Consider the following 18739-nt stretch of genomic DNA (forward strand, 5'->3'; position numbering starts at 1 on the left):
ACATGATTAGGGAGGTAAAAAAGCTGGCTCCTATTTTTTGGGGGGCTGGCTCCCAGATCCAAATCAAATTTGTCAACCCCTAATATATATAGTTTTCACATACTGTTATATAAAGAAATACACAATACCAATACAAAGGAAACTGAATGAATGAAAGTGACCCTTATCCTTGTCCTTACGTACTGTTTGCCCTTAAAACATCACTGTATGCCTTGATGTTGCAGACACATATACATTTTCTAGCATTTGCAGATGTTGAACTACTGAATAGAAATAACTACTGATTTGTGATAAATTTTATAAATGTCTACAGGCATACTTCCCCGACACCAAGACATAAAATATGAAATCATTTTCGTGGATGTATTTTATAGTAATAAACAATTTGCATGCATAATGGTATAACGTTAAAGCTGGATGTGGGAACTATAATGTTACCATTCTTGCAGGTGTCAAAATGTTCTATATATTATGCATGTTGATTGAGGCAACTAAATAAGCACAGAGAGAGAAGGAAATAATATTATTTATTGCAAAGCAGGCTTTTTGATAACATTTTCCATTTTGACTAAGTGCTTGATTGAAGCAGATGAACACAGAGAAGGTTTATTAGTGTTTGCAGGAGATTTGCAAAATTCACAGAGTAACTTACTGCATTTGTTTTTTTTTCTGCTAAAAATACAGCTTTGTGTCCATATGGAAAATAAAAGCGTTGGTAAAATGGAATTTCTAACGAATATTTTGCAATAAAATGGATTCACTTTGTTACAATGTATAATATTCTATTCAGTAAACTAGTGTTGATCATACTGCTGAATTTAATTGGGTGGAAAATTAAAAAAAAAAAGCACAGCTATAGATAATTATGATAACACCTGTACAGGTGACAAACGTAGGATGCAAGAAAGGGTATGACATCGCATGTGTTGGGCGACCTTGAATGTATGTTCTATGAGTTGACAAAACGAGGGGTAAGTACAACAAATGCCATATATATATATATATATATATATATATATATATATATATATATATATTTAACAATGATCAGGATAGATGTACTATTCTAACAAAGAGAATTGTTGAACACAGCTCTCTGTGAACCTGTCAGGTGACAAGGTCACCCAGAGTTTCAGAAAGACCAAATTGAGAAAGGTTCTGCTGAGGCTAATAGAAAAACTTGTTTGCTACATAAAAAATAACATGAAGACTAACGCAGGGGTAAAAGTAAACTCATATTGCTATGATGGTATGATTACCAATAGTCCTTGAGGAGTTCCAGAATGTATATTTTAGATAATGTGTTAATATTTAATGTAGATCAATACATAGATATTGATGAGTTAGCCAACAAAATCCTTACTTTTAATATGTCGACATCATCGTTCTGTATCATATGCAACTAACTTACAGGATAATATAATACAGACTCTTGTATAATGATGTCACAGATGATAGACAAAATGTCTATCTTGTTTTATAAATCTGCTGTAACCTTTTCTAATTGAATGTATTTTAAACAAATAAGTGTTACATTCCTAGATATAAATATCCTGTAGGTGACTAAATCTTGAATTATGGTTATAAGGGTAAAACATCATTTTGCCTACAATATCACCATGAGAACAGAACACACAATTGCGAATTTTCATAATAACTAAAACACAGCTTAGAATGTCTATCCCATAGCACATAGTAACATAAAATAGACATATTCTTCAAGCTGTAGTTGATTTTGTGCAAAAATTCAGTTCTATACAGGTTATCTATCTTTAAAAATATAATACAGCTGTATTTGTATCACATGAACCCTGGATGTCATTATATGTTTTATAACGTCTTAAATGTTTATATAAATGTAAAACCTGTTGACTTCTACATCGTAACTGCTGTCATAGATACCTGACTATTTCCAATCTCCAAGTATCTTCCATCTCCAAGTATCTCCAATCATCAAGTACCTCCAATCCTCAAGTATCTCCAGTCATGTAACTAAACAGTAACAGTCAACTTGCACAACTATACTTTAGGATTAAATGCAACAATTTTTTGGCCTCATAGCTACGGAGTCATCTTTTTACAGATAATGGCAAATCTTTCCCATAAGGGAAACCCAAATTATGTGTTTCAGATGTGATTTGTGGTTCTCACCTATTTAAGGCTTTTATTATATTTCTATTTTGTCTCTTGGTGAGCATCAAGCTCGGAAACCCTTAAAGGCATAATGGAGTCAAGGAGACTACGGTCAAGAAGTATATAATTTAAAGTAGTCCAGAGGTGTCCATAGATCAACACAAACCAAGCCAAACACCCAACTATGATCAGTAGCCCAGAAAGCCATGCAGAAGAACTCAAATACCAAAAATAGGTAATTTTAGTCTGTTCTGTTCTTGTTCACGCTCTTCTCCATCTCGCAAACTGAGCTTAGGCGAGGTATAGTATTAAGTTTGCTCAATGCGAGGGTTAAAAAGAGAACCTTCTTGCAGAAGTGGTTGCAGTGAAAAAAAATAAAAATAAAAATATATAACCTGCATGAGATTTACATAATAAAAGTATTTTAAATTGAGAAATCAAACAATGCTTGTATTACTCACAAATAAACCAGGCAAGGGAAAAATATATATATATTTTTTTAATTCAAAACTAGTCTAATTACAGCATTCTATCCAAAAACATAACCTTATAACCTCCGTGATTACAGTTTCCACAGTTTATCTTCATTGGTAAAATATATTTCTCTTAGCTGATTGTAATACATTCTTTGATTAGAATATATTTCCTTGTGTTACAGTTAATGGATTAACCCATTTCATAATAAAGTACCTTCTTTTATTTCTAGCAAATAGTGAAAGATCGGTATGTGTGTAAACACGTGCTGGCTATTCTTCTTTACAAAATAAAACCTCTAATAATTACTGATTCCTTGTCCCTTCCCTGAATATACATAACTGGATATTTTTTGTACACCCTAAAGACATTGCTTATTTTTTTGAGCCAAATCATTTATAGTGATGGGATCAAATGATACCAAGTCACCCTAATCCATACTGTCTGCTGTGTGGTTATACCATGGGGGCAGCCAGACATTAGCGCATGAGAAGGACACAGTTAAAGGGCTGCTCCAGCCATCATATGTATATCTTAGCTGAGTGGTCCCTTTAAAGAATATTTTTTTCAAGGTAGAACAGAACGTTTAAACGGGTGAAACTAGGTATGCTTTAAATCATTCTTCTTAATTTCAATTTAGCCATCATTATATGTGATTATTATCAATCACAGTGACTCAGATATTCTGTATTTAGATGCCGCTGCTGTGCCCCTCAGTGTCATTAATTGTCCCTTTAATAAAGCATGATTTTCAGCCCATATTAATCATTTATTACTGTTTAGCGAATAAACCTCTGGACCACAGGCATTTTAAAGGGCTGCCGTTCGAGGTTGCAAAATATGTGATAACCATGGAAACTATGAGGTTACTGTTGTCCTGTGTGCAGGAACTCATAATAGAAAATGTGAGATATATCAGTGTAGCCATTAAAAAAAACAGCAAATCAACCTAATCTGAGGAACAAATGTAACAAATGTAACGACACTGATGACAAGCTTTATATATATATATATATATATATATATATATATATACATATCTTAAAACCTTGACAAGTGCATGTTGTATAGGAGCACGATAGTAGGAAGAACAAAAGCCCCAAACAGCCCAAATACCAGCTCAGACACGCTTTGGCCACAGCTTTAGTAATAAATAATAACCCTAATATTTATCAATAATATTGTTAATAAAAACTTTGCTCCTCAAAAGGTAATTGTCAGACAGAACTATAACCCCATTATGAAACAACACAACGACAATGACCCTAACAAAGACAATCCCCATCTCACAACTTACAAGGTGCCAATAAATTGTTCCAGTGAGCCAAAGTAGGGGCATATGAAGACACCCCTACACCACCAATTCTGAGCCACAGACCACCTCAAAGCCTACACAGTCACAGAGATCAAACCAATTATTAATTCATAGCCAAGAAACCAATCATACCCCCAGCATTACCAATCTAGTCCCACTGCTTTGAAAGAACAGGGAAAAAGACCAATGAAACGTAATTTTTCATTAGTTATCTCCCATCTTGACTACTGGAGCTCAGTCTTAGCAGGTCTATCTCTTACTCATCTTGTCTCCTTACAGCCATTACTTACCATAAGGAGGATCTTTTCCTTGTGGTGCACATCCTCAGTGCTAAGAGCTCGGACACATCATTTTATCCTGGTGCACCACCTCAGAAAGACAAGCAGACAAAGACTGTACTGACTAAGCACATACCGCCATAATGTAAATGGGCCAGCTACAAGGGAGATCTCTCTAACTGTCCCCTAGAGCAGTAGCTCACTGGTGACCCTGATCTCTCAATAGGGTGTTCTGCGCCTGCCAATGTGGCACAGGGGATGCACCACCCTAGGACCAGAAGCCCTAAGCCATGCCAACAGCACTGTTGTGTATACTAAGGATGCAACCATCTTAACTTTTCTCGGAATCTGAATTATTACTCCTCGTTAAGATATTTTTCCCTTTTGGTAACTTACTGCTCTCCTTGAGTATACGTTGATTGGGGGAATAACTCGCAATAGGATCTTCATTGACAAGTTTTCCAAGCTACTCACCTTTTCTGATTTAAGATAATCCCTTGCCTTAAATACACAGATTGAAAACAAACAACCCCCCCCCCAAAAAAAACAGTATGTTGCTTAAGGTGTAATGTCACCTTTTCTACTGACTTTAATACTTTTGTAACTAAACACCTTAACTAGTATTGTGAAATCTCCAAACCCTTCCCAGAAATAATTATTTAATCATGTAAAAATTATCATTATCAGCAATTTCTTCTAGGATCACTTGTAATGTGACACAAAAGCAAGCATTGATTAGTTGTTGTCACAGAAACCGAAAAGGCTTTCTAAATGTTTCGGTGTTGCTTTTTAATGTAATGAAATTGTCGGAGAAAAGACTAAAGAAATAGACCTCCAAGGGTTTTTTGATTAATACGTCAACAGATGAATTAAGCTATGATAAAAACCATAAAGTTAGTGTAGCCATCATTTGTATTCACCTGTTTCATGATTAATATTAATCTTAAAGGATAAACTAAAATATTCTGCACCCATCATGCATTGATTCCAAGTTTGAGCGGCATTTAGACTGCAGGCTGCACCTTGGGCATTTGGCTCCTTTAAGGGTCTCTAGTTACACCTCTCATCAGTGTATTCTGGAATGGAGAGAAGTCTCGGAGTAATCATAATCTGGCAATAATGAGGGACAATTTAAAGACTTCATGTTTAACGATGACTTTACAAGAGTTACATAAACAATTATTCTGCATCGATAATAGGGAGAAACGTCAAAGCGAGTAGGCATATCCTAAATAGGTCATAACATTTCCACAAGCAGAATATCTTTCCTGGCCCAAACTATTGAATTATTGAAGACGTTTGACATACAAAAACAAATTGAGTTATTGCCGTTAAATTATAGTGGGCTCATTTATATTTATAGTGGGCTATGAAATATCTGTAATGAATTCTGCATTTAGAAAGAAATTATAATTGCAGTAGCTTTTAGGTTCTCTACTAATTGCCGTGATATTGATGTATATTCTCACTGTATATAACCTTTGTCCCCGATGCTCTAACCAAATATCCTTCTGTTAATATTGGTATTCTAATTATCTTGTGGTAGCTTAATATACACGAATTTATATAGGTATATATGCTTTTGCTTGCTTTTTAGCAAATATTGTATATGCTCCTCAGGAGGCCGGGTGTGTAGTAACAAACAGGTGATCTAAATTTGTAGTGAATCAGGCCAAGGTCAGGGGCTGGCAGCAAGGTTTACAAACGGTAGGTCGAGCAAGGGTCCAAAAGTCTAAAGCTGAGCAGAGAGGAAAGGGGAGGTCAATTTATATAGGGAACATCCTAATTACCAAAGCCAGGTGAAATGGTGAGGTATCCCTTTAAGAGGGGGTGGACAGAGCAGGCATGTATGCAGGGACAGGGGCTGCTTGTGCACTCCACCTCAAGGTAAGTGAGGACATGCTGCTAGCAGGGCATTACTGAGAAGAGGGGTAAATAGAGCAGTAAGGGTGCTGACTAGGCCCCCTTGGTTTCTGAGTCGCTGGCAGAGGGTCAAGCCACGAACAGAACTTGTCGGCAGGCGATGCAGGCAGTGCTTGTATGGTCCTCACAATATTTTTGTCCCTGTTCGGATCAAATGACATTGGTGGGCGGTCCCGCTGATGTCGGGGGCGGTCCCGCTGATGTCAGGGGGAACACCCCCATGTAAATGAAAAAATGGGCGGGGAGCAGGGCGTGTCATGAACACGCTCCCGCAACCCGGTGGATTCGGGTCTTGACCCGAAGAACCGGAGGAGCAGCGCTCACCTGGCAATCTCCCGGTCAAACCCGGAGAGTTCCCAGGTATGCTCATTTACCCTGTGGAGTCTGTGCCAGTACAGCCTTTGTAGACTGCATATGATAAGGCTTGCATTTAGTCTCTTTGTTTATTTTTCAAAACTTAATGTAAAATTTAAATGTAATTTCCATTCAAAATTACTCAATAATTTGCAAAATGGTATATTTATAAATAGTCTTCATTTATTTAATTTAAAATCAAATTTCAATTTTCTTTAAAGAATTGCCCATTGCAGAGGAATGTGTGTTTGATCTTTATTTATAATGCCAGATAGAATAATTATATCAAACGCTAATATAATTCATCTAAAGGTTATTATTACTTATTCAACTTCATTATGTCCTATTATCAGGACCAGCTGTTGATGTTTTTAAACAAAAATGCTTCACAGCCAGCCATGCATTGTTTGTGTTGGCTAATAACTCCACTTCTTTATTGTAATAAGTTACTCCTAATTGCTTCAAGATAATTAAGGTCTCTATTCATAGTCATCCAATATTCCTATTCTATGTCCCATTGCAAAGAAATGTCATTTTTACACATTTTCAACCTCAGGTCTATATATTCGAATCATTTCCTAGTCAACGTTCATTCTAGTACTCATTATTGAGTTTGACATATTTCTTTCAAAAATATCTTACATATGTTTGGAGTAGTCCTTATACCATACTTACATGAAAATGTCAGAATAGGACCAACTGGCCTATCTGTCCTTTGTGGACATCCAAAGCTTTCTTGAATTCCTTTTCTGTGTTTGCTGTACTACTCCTACCAGAAGGCTATTCTGTAAAGTATAATTTCTGCATATCACCCCTCAGTCTTCCTTCCACTTTGTAATTATAAATCTAGCTATAGATAGTTGTAAACTTTGTATAATCCCTTAACCAAGGTTGTATTAACTATGGTAGACAACCAGTCCAGACCAGCCTTTTGGTACACCCGGCAAACGCCCAGTGGCCCGCTAGCCGGCAGCACCCCATACCCACCTGATCTCCAGCTTCAGTGTGGGGCCACCAGCTGGATATGCCCCAAACATACCACGTGAGCCTAAAAACATAGTGTGGGGCCTCACGTATCCAGCCGTCGGCAGCCGTTATGTCATTTGGCTGCTTTAAAGTGCCAGGGCTGCCTATTTATCCTCAGTCCGGCACTGGTATACAAGGCAAATGAAGAGATCTTCAAATGTGCGACTATATCTGTACCTGAAAATATTGTTGCTCATCGGAAACTTGGTAATTGCTTAGTGGGATTAAAGTATCAAGTTTGTGATCTTCCTGAGTGAAATACTCGATACCTGTGCCCATGTATTTGATTAGCCGCACCCCCGGTATGTACCATTTTACACCATTATAGAATGCGTATGCATTTTTCACATCTCCGTTCCTGTCTTGGGATTCTTTTGCTCCCTGGCAACACGCCAATTAGAAGGATCTTTAAACTCTTACAGGGACAACCTTGACTTCAAAATAACATTAGCTTTTCTTAAATGGAATTGGCTGTTTTCGTCTTTCACAACCTAATATAAGTTTGGAAATTAGTGAATTCATTCTACTTTCCTCTTGATCTCCTTATATTTACCTTCTAAGCATCTCTGAATTCCCAATACAAATCTAATTCTAAAAGCCTGGCAACTAAACCTTATTTCCATCTAAATTTTCACTTTTCCTCCCTTTGAAATAAGCAGCCTTGTTTGAATACTAAAAGAAACATGTTTTCTTAGATTTTTAATACTCCCTAATCAAACAAACATAGGTTTTTTCTTGCCACTACACTAAATAATCACTAATAAATGTATTTAGGATATTAGGATTTTACCACAATGCCTAATTTATACATCAGTTAAATGTAATTCAGCCAACATAACCTGAAATGTGACCATTCTATAAATGCAGAATTGACAAGTGTCAAATCACCTGCAATTCAGGATAGCAATGATTCAATTATCTGTAATTTAATATTATTTTGTAAACGATTTATAAATTGAAAAAAATAAAAATTGTAAAAAAAAAATGTAAAAATCACTGAAAGTTGTATGAAGCCAAATGCGGTAACACAAGCGGTTTTTGTCGGCTTCCTGAATGCTTATTTCTTAGATAATTCTCCTTAAGAGGTTACAGGTTATTAGTATGCTGTGTAAAAATTCTTGACAACTGGTGAGCCTATTCTAATGAAAAAAAAATGTCTCTTACTTATGATGTGTCTAATTACTGCACTGAGAACAGACCTTTCCACGATGTATTCAGTCTTTAATTTAACTGAATAGAAATGGCATGAAATGCCTTTTAGTTGGGCCTTGGCTGCCATTGTAAATCTCATTTGAATGAAAAACATTCAGATGCAAATACAGTTTGTTTAGAGTGGATACAAATGCCACTAACATGACTGATGAGTGCTTTTGATCAGTGCTTCTCAGAATGAAACATTGGAAAAGAAGACGCTTTTCAGACTGGCATATCCAGTGCTATGAATTAGTTATATAATTCCTATTATTCAGGAGTGCCTTTGAAGGAAAGGTTGTAAAAAGTTAGAAGAAAAACTAGATTTACTGCCACAATTTACCCCCTCTACATATTTTTTCATATATAGGTTGTGCCAGTAAGAGCAGTAACTAGGAACCACGGGGCCCTAGTGTGAAAAATTTCCCCAGGCCCCCCAACTTCAACAGCTAATCTGTGCATCATTGCCCCCACACAACTGGTCTGTGTCTTCTTGCCCCTTGCCCCCCTTCAAACATACAACATATGTAAACACACAAATTACACACACTTACTCATACTCACTAACACACACCCCCTCTCACCCCACTTACACAATTACATATCCATGCTTACACACACGTACACGTCCATGCTCACACACACAAGTACACATATATGCCCACACACACAAGTACACATATATGCTCACACACACAGGTACACATGTATGCTCACACACACAAGTACACATATATGCTCACACACAGAAGTACACATATATGCTCACACACACATGTACACGTCCATGCTCACACACACAAGTACACATATATGCTCACACACACAAGTACACACACAAGTACACATGCATGCTCAAAGACACACACACAAGTACACATCCAATATGCAAACACATATACATATATCTCACCTCCCACCCCCGCTTACCTCTCACTGCTCCTGCAGCTTTCCCTCTATCTGCGAGCAGCCTCTGTTTCACCGCGGGGTCACCTGACGTCATGTGACCTGTTACGTTCCTATATCCCCGTGTTGGTTTAAAATAGTTTAGAAAGGGCCCTTTCAGCTCAAAAGCACCAACACCAAACCAAAAACATTTCCTTATTAACCAACCATGTTTCCACCCCTCACCTTACACTGACCAGCCCCGCCACTGTTACACTGACAAAAAAAACCTTTTCACCATATTGATAACAGAGAGGGAGAGAGTGAAGATTCAAGTAAGAAAAACTGATTACAAGTTAGTTACAAAATGGAGGGATCTATTTATACAGGACCTCCCAAAGTCCCCTAACCCTTAGCCCAATTATCCTAAGCCCACCTCCTCAACCAGTCAAGGCACCCTTCACTTAGCTACACTGTTCCATGGGCTACATTCAAATTTCTATACAGGTGTGATTTACTGCCTTAATTAATATATTTTATTTTGGAAATATAAATATATTTGAAAGGGGAAATCATGTCCACAATCCTTATTTCTTAAATGGGTGTAGCAAATAATGGTTGCATCACTCTTGCTTTTGTTCTGCTAAATGAGCAGCATCGTAATTACGTCATCCTCCTGACATCAGACCAACAGCAGAGTTTCATGCACACACGCTTAGGCACAAATAATAAATGGGAACATCAATATTTTTGTACAAGAGAAATAACTTGATGGAAGGATCGACTGAGTTACTCCTAAAGAAAGGAAGAAATTGTGTTGAAACCTATGCAATTCACCATTCTGCCGTATCTTGTTATCTCTCCTGTTCTAAGATAAAACACAAGTGAATGTTCCTTGAGTCTATTTTCTGATGTGCTTAACAATGTAATAAGCATTACAGTATTATTATTTTCTTTTTATTTGTCCCTTATGTATATATTCTGTTTCTTGGTTATGAAAATGTGAGTATCTGTAAGTGGCAGCATTTCACTGGGAACATTTTGCTGTTTAATATTACATGAACACAGATTTACTTGTACTTTGGGTTCACTTAAGAAGTGATAATTGCCAAACAAAACATTTCTTTTATGGATAGCATAGAGGCAGCATTTTGCCAGCTTGTTGTTTTTATCAGATAAATAATACATACATATTCTGTACATCAAGGGGGGGGAACGGTGACTTCGCCATTTTGTTTCTACAGTATCACTCTAAAACAACATTATTATGGAAGAAACAAATGTTGATCAGAGAGTAACCTCATTATTTCCTGACGTCATGCTAAGAAGAACAATCTGCGCTAGGGCTCATCACATTTTCATTGAGATATATACCTGGGAAGTGTCCTGGTTTGACCTGGAGTCTCAGAGTGCTTCCTCAGGTCTCTAAGTCACTTTCTTTTTTCTTCAGGCAATGGAGCAGAAGTTGGCCCCACCCACTCCCTGCCCATGAAGCTAGCCCTGCCCATATGCATAACTAATAATTCACCCCCACTCAAGGTAGCCCACCCATATCAGTGACTAGCCCTGCTCACTTGCAAAGCTGCTCCAGGTAGCCTACCCTGAGAAGTTACCAGGTATGGAGGTATACTACTCCAAATTTAATTAAAAGTTTTCATTTGTACGATTATTGATTTACGGAAATATCTAGATGAACCTGTTCAAAAACAGGGTATACCATGAACGATAGTCCAATCTTCAGTACAATGATAACATTGTATTTGGAATTTGCTTTGGAATTTCCTTAAACAATTGATACATTTTATTTTCTTTTTATACAATTTAGGCAGTTTAACATAGTTTTGCACTCCATCTGAAGAGATTTCATGACTTTACTCATTTTTTTCAGTCCTAATAATAGGCATTATTTTGATTGATCAGTTTGTCTTCTTTTGGACCTCCATCAGAGGTCTTTCCCAAATTGTCCAACGGGACAGTGGGTCATCCAACTGGCACAGTGCCCCAAAAATCAGTTGGCTGTTGGGAAGCATGAACAAATGTAGACCCTTTTTATTATTAGTACATGCTTATTATTTTTCATTTTAGTTGTTTATGTTCTATAACTTTCACCGAGGTTACATATTTTTGAAAAGAAAACCATGTTTCCATAATGGCATCTCAAAATAAAATGTCCATGCCTTCTTGCATTAGTACAGTAGCAATGTTGTTATTATGTAAACTGTAGCTTGTCTGAAAATGCCAGCTTGTATTTGGGTCAGTTTAGTATCTGTAATATATAAATAGGCCTGCACCAAGTGGTTGGATATTTCGGACACAATGAATATCTTATGTTCCCTGACACTGTACCTTTATGTATAGGGAGTAACTTAACAAGCGCCATGCAGAGCTAGCTTGTTTTGTCATAAATCAATATACCACTTAACAGACCAGTGCCCTTTCCAAAATGCCAATCTTCACAGCAATCATGTACACTTAGACGCCAGTGCTAACATTGTAAGGAGAAATGTGGCCACATTAGCATTCCATAATAGAATGCATTCATGGTAAGACGTGTTGTGAAGAAAAAAGACCCTACAATCTTATTTTGAATCAAAAAAACAAGCTATAAAGTATCAAAATACTTATTGAAAAAAATATAATAGACTATGGAGAGGCAGTTACATGGATTTGGGAGTTTAATAATAATATAATAATTTAATAAAATGAGAGAAACTAGCCTTTGGCCTGGAGTTCCAAACTTTGGATCTAGCTCCTTTATATTTTGATTTTTAACTGTTGCTACAAGGACCCTGTTGAGTCATTGGCACTTATTGGTGTAATATCTTTAAGCATTTTAATGTACTGAAGCAACATCTCCAGTAACAGTATCTATAGTTGGACCTTATGCTGTAGAACCTGTGTAGCCCATGCCCTTGCAGAAGATGCGTGGGACAGCACAGGGCCGAGAATGTTCCATCACCGAGCAGATGTGTTTTTAGTGATTATAATTTATTTCACCCCCGTCTATTGTTTCAGCTAATTAGCAATCATTAGGTGCTGAATTACCAAGTTTGACATAAAACTGAGAGCGTTTCATCAAACCCGTCCTTGCATTAATTAATTATTTTAATCAAATGCTACTTTGGGTGCATTTCTAGACCAGAGGCTGTTGGGAAGGATAAACAAGAGGAAGGAGGTTGGGAAAACATTTCTATATATTTCTTTTAATTCTCTTGTGCCCTACTTTTACATAAAAAAGAAAAAGAAATTAGTGTTGAGCACATCTTTAAAATCTCTGCTCGAGGGCCACTGAATCCTGAAAGTGGCCTTAACCAAACATGTATTTGTCTCGAAGTGATTTTTTAGCAAAGTCACAACAGGATAATGCTAACATGGCAGTCGCAGGACATCTGTTGTATTCCGCAATTCAGCACGTGTCAAACTTATGCAGAACATCATGAGCAAGCAAGGTATGATATAACGCACACAGTGCAACTATCGCAACTTATTTTTATTCATGTTCTAGGTTACAGGTATATAATTTACTATTAACTGATATGCATGCTATGTGTGTCAGTTTAATGTTGAATGATTAAATTACTTTTATAAAAAAAAAGATAAGTTGCTGTAATGATTTCTTCTTGGTTGAGGCTTTAAAGCACTCCACACACACACAGACAGACCCAAACTCATTAAATTTGGCCCTGAAATAAGTGGACCTTAATTGGAAAGGCCAGCGTGACTGTGGCCAGGAATGGACATCCATCATTCCTTCCTGTGGATCCTCCCAAGAAGGTCCTCCTTGTGGCAGGCATGTTGACAGCTTATAAAAGGGGGAAGGAGAATGGGCCCTTCCTTTTCTGAAACTAGGAACGTTTCTCCTGCCTTTCCTGAAGTGCAGGACACTCATCGGGAATTGCGCTCGAGTAATGGCATTCTTTGAGTTTGTTCACTGTCCTAGTCTTGCTGTTTTAAAGTGGTACGAATGGTTAACTCAAGTCATTTTTAAAGGCTACACAAATAGTAGGTAGTAACGTTAAGCTAGTGATAAGCAGTTAAGCTATGTGGTAATGAACAGTCATGCTACTGTGCATTCTGAAGGTTTTGAACTGTGAACGGTACTCAGTCTCGAGGGGCTTTAAGATGTCGTAAGTGTGGCTGACGGCTGAATATAAGAGGCTGCATGTAATGATTTTATGCTCAGGCAATGTGCTGCTGTGCCTATCCAACTGGTGGCCACACACTGCATCACCCGACCTGCGGCTGGATCTGCTGATCGGGTGAACATGGAGCGGCGGTGGCCAGAAACCCACAGGCACTTGCCGGGCATGCCAGATGGCCAGTCTGAGAAGGTTTAGTGCATATTTTACTTGGTCTGCTCATACACTGAAAGACCTTTAGATTTTTCCATCAGTTCATATCTCAAATCTTATTTTCTTCTGCGCTCCGGTTTACTTTGAAATAAACCTCCTAAATCATTGAGCGTGAAATTATCGGCTACAGTCATTTGCTTGTTTATCTATAAATAACAACATTAACAAATCTGGTTATATTTCAAATTTCTATGTGAGTGTGACGTGGTCATGACAGTGAAGTATTTTTTAAGAATGATGTTATGTAACACTGTTTGCACATTTGTGATATATTTTCACATAATTGTTTTAGATTTATTATTCTCACCAACCATTTTTTGGGGGGTACTTGTGTTCATCTACTAGGACTTTTAATGTTAAGCATTGTGAATAACTTTGTTAATTCAGAATATGCTTTATCGAAATGTTATTGATCCAATCTAAATATTAGTTTATTGATTGGCATGTGTACTATACATTCAACAAATCACTTAGAATTCTCTACCTTAAAAGACTATAGTGTGATGGAAATCATTTTCTACTGACTTTTTTCAAAGAAGGCTCCTTGGAGAATAGTTTGCTTTACTTATCACAAAAAAAAATGTCCCATTAAGCAACATTTATTTTTGAGCAAATCATTATAAATAAAAAAAATCAATATGTAGGCAAAGCAACACATTTGGTTTTGCCAGCTTTCTTTTATTCTAATGAAGGGGGCAGGTAATAATTTAAATGGATATATTAAATGTCTTCTTCATGTCATAATCTTGCATCATCTGAACCGCAATAAGTCTACGTACTAAATTCTAAAAATAAGTTGCCGATATAACCTACAGAAGTTTGGAGTTCAAAAAATATTTGTCATCAGTCCTTTGGCATTGAGAATGTAGTAATTTTCTCTGGATTATTTATTGAGCCAGCACTTTAAAAAAAAATTCATATTTGTTTAGTGAACTGTAAAAAAAAGATACCTTAAATCAAAGTATCTAGAATTCTAATATAAGCTAGAAAAGGAATAATGGAAAAAAAAATAATATTCATACAAAATACGCATTAAGCCGTGTCTAATATGCTTTTAAAAATCCCTGACACTGGCAGTTTTGAGTTAGAAGTCACTGTTTGGGGATCTCTATTAAAAATTGATAGATTGATGTACTTAAAAGCCAGTAGTTATATGCATCATATGTGATAAATTATTTGGCCAGTGCGTATCCCAGTGTCTGCTGTGAATGTTTTAGGCGAGGGGTGCCTTTAGGCTTCATAATGCTTTTGTGTAAAGCATCATACATGGGTAAACCAGCTGTCATTGCAAATTAGACTTGTGATGGCAGCTGATAGCACAAGATAGAATTAGCCACAATTATTAAAATGTATGCATCAAAGAAGACAGCTTTGGCAGCCGAACCAGATATTGTAAATTTAAGGTTTTGCTCAACACACAGATTATAAAACTAACCTGATATCTTACCAAACAGATGGGTTTTTTTTTTCTCCATAAATCCCTATTCACTTTATTTCTGAAAATTCCACCTTGGTTTTTAAATTTACCATGATTTTATTAAAAAAAAAAAAAAGCAATTATAAAAAAATATTTCTCAAAATCTGATATCCAAAGGGTTAAAAGTAAGGTGATAAAGGGGCATTATTAAATTTAAGCGATATATATAGACCTTTGTCAGTGACATTCAGCTTCTATGAGATATATATATAGTGAGTGAGAGAGAGTCTGAGTGAGAGTCCAGACCATTGAGTGTGCTTAGGGGCATATTCTGGCATCGGAGATAATTACTATTTAAAATAACATTAATTAAGATACAAAACTGACAATAACACAAGCACACACAAGACATAATCGTACAGAGGTAGGAGAACAGATGCGTTTTATCAAAATATAGGTTGTGGGTACATATGAGAGATATGAGAGATATGAGAGATATGAGAGCGGAAAGAAGATGCAAGTCAAGGGCAGAGAGAAGAAGGTGGTTAGGATAATATTTGGAGATAACGGGAGATTTGCAGAAAGGCACTGTGTTGTTAAGACAGAAAAATGGTTCAGCGCTGGGAGTAGTCTTTGAACGGAGGAGTAGGCAGCAACACAAACCGTGCCAGGAGTCTCTCCTATCTGGCTTGAAGGTAGAATCTTTGGGATGGGTGTGGTGGTCGCGCCTGATGGCTGTAAGGGTCTTCCAATATAACCAGGGGAAAATAGTGCAGTATGTCTTATGGAGCCAAGGTGAATAATAACAAGAAACACTTACACTATATAGAGCTAATATATTATAACAGCATGGGCAGTATACTCCCCGCTTGTGGATGTTCTTGTGGGCGTGGCTTCTTCTGATGGTATGCTTAGGTCACAGGTTTTCAGAGTGGATATGTAGTGACATAAATGATACAAGACATAAGTCTTGATACAAGTCAGGATAAAAGTGAAAATGGAGGTCCAAAAATAAGAATAATCCAAAGCTTTATTAAATAATAAAAGCAAAAGTAGATAAAACACATGTTGTTTAGGTTGTAAGCTTAAATGTAATTTTGGAGGGTATGGGGAGCAAGTGGTGGGATTGTCATAGTAGGGCAGCAGATGAAGAGCAAAAGGATAAAAAAAAAAAGTGTTTAAAATAGTTTATTAGGTTGGAGAAAATCAAAAGGTGGTTAGTAGGTTGGAGAAAACGTGCTGGCGGAACTGCCTGGGTCAAGCTCTGGACAAAGCTTTACTAAAGACGTCACCGGGTGGGAACCTGAGAACTTTATATATGAACTAACCCTGAACTGATATTGTAATATATATATATATATATATATATATATATATATATATATATATATATATATATATATACATATTCTATTAGTAGCAACCAATTAAATGTTCTTATAAACTTCTTAAGCGAAGTTATTCTAAATCAAGTCACCTATATTAAAGCAGGTAGATCATCAGTGATACAGCTATTAGAAAAGCACCAGTTGGAATGCTTTAATTGAATGAAATAAATGTAAAATGCAAAGGAGTAAAAACCATGAGACACGGGGTTGCACCAACACAGTTCCTATGTCTACATATGCATAATGATGGCAATGTTAATGACTCAAACACAATGAATTGTTGATTTTTTTTTCTTTTTCATTTTAATTACCTGTCAAATGCAGGCTGTAATGGGTTTATATTTACTAAAATGTGATAATGACTTTGCAATAGTGTGTGCATTACAATTCATTTAGCTGCTGTTAACAAGAGAATTAGCCCCTTCAGTACCATATACCTTCATTATTTGTTTTCATTTTTAATTAATGGCACCATAGATCTAAAAGCAGAGTGTTTTTAAAAAAATAGTTTCAATATAGTCTTAATTACAGAAACCTTAAATTGCACTGGGGAAAAATACAGCTCGTACAGAGACATATATACGATCACAAATAAGAACAAAATATTAATAATTTATTTGCTATTTTTATTTTTTTGCAACAAATTAACATTTTATTACCTGAACTGCAAGTAAATATAAGCAATTCTTGGGATATTTCTTCCGCCCCTTTTTTATTTGCTCGTGCTGTGTTTCACACCAAATGAGAATTATTTTCATTGTATTATATACATTCGCTAGCTCAGTGACTGCAATGACACAATGTATAGGCAAGATGTTGTACTTTGGGGCAAAAAGAAGTATACTCCGTAAATGGACATCGCATATGGAACTTGTTAAGGTGTTCTCCAGGGTTTTGTACCAAATGAATAACACAAAGTCCTGTTCTCGTGTTATATTAGACACATTTGTTTTATTGCTTTTTTAATAAATAAGAGGCCGTTGGTTAATTTCCGTAGGCTACTTATTCTAATTTGTTTCACTCATGGTATTTATTCTTATATTTGATTTTTTCAAATTCTTACCAAATTTGTTGTTCTGTTCAAAACTATTCCAAGGAATGGATATACAGCTTGTTTGTGCGTTTAATGATACTAGATACACTAACGCCAGTAAACGCTAGGACTGCAGAGTTTTAGTGTATTCATTACCATTGGCCGCTGTTGCTGCTAGTATTGTTGAAACTATAATTGTTTGTGTTACTATTACTCTTGCTTTCATTGTGCAACATTTAGCCCACTCTCTTTTGCACCCGTTGGGTGCAGGGATCTTATCATATTTAGAACCGTCAAGTGTTACGAACGACAAATAACCTTATTTTTTGTTTTTCAATCCCTTTACCTTTTGCTTTTGTTATATGTAATGCAAAGCAGTTTTACTTTACTAAAGATGGTAGATAAGTGGTAGAGGTTAATATAGTTAAGGAATAGAATCAGGCATGCGATAGGCATATGGGTATCCTGATGATCAGGCAGGTGATCATGGGGTGAATGGTTTTCATCTACCATTAATATCTGTGTTTCTATAATTATATGTCTTAACACATTAATAATAAAAATGCTAAAAGATGCATATTTCTTGTACTGAAAATCCATATTGTATGGAAATCCTAGTTGTTCCAGGGAAGTTTGAGACAAAATCCATTTTTGTGTAATAGAATCTAGCCCAAGGTTCATTTAGGTCGCGCTCTTTCCAGTTTTAGGAGTATTGCAAGTTTTAAATGATAGGTAATTACGTTATTGTTCTCGCAGCATACACTTTTATATTAACAAAATCTATCTAATAACATTTCTCTTGAGCCCTGGCATTTCTTCGATAATGAAAAAAGTAATTCACACTCATGTCAAGTAGGTCAAATTTTCCAAGACTAAGACTGTATAGTTTTTCATTTCTTCGGTAAGAACCCTTGTGACTTTCAGACTTATTTGGGCCATGAGGTCCCAGTTCAAATTTCTAGTCCCTTCG

At 36.4% G+C, this 18739-nt stretch overlaps 1 protein-coding gene across 2 annotated transcripts in view; it reads left to right on the plus strand.

The window, feature by feature from the left end:
• Positions 1-18739, plus strand: part of CADM2 (cell adhesion molecule 2) — a 616782-nt gene that overhangs the window by 417185 nt on the left and 180858 nt on the right. The gene's annotated exons all lie outside the window — the stretch shown is intronic.

Source organism: Spea bombifrons, chromosome 2 (genome assembly GCF_027358695.1).
Source record: "Spea bombifrons isolate aSpeBom1 chromosome 2, aSpeBom1.2.pri, whole genome shotgun sequence".
In the NCBI taxonomy this organism is placed as follows: domain Eukaryota; kingdom Metazoa; phylum Chordata; class Amphibia; order Anura; family Pelobatidae; genus Spea; species Spea bombifrons.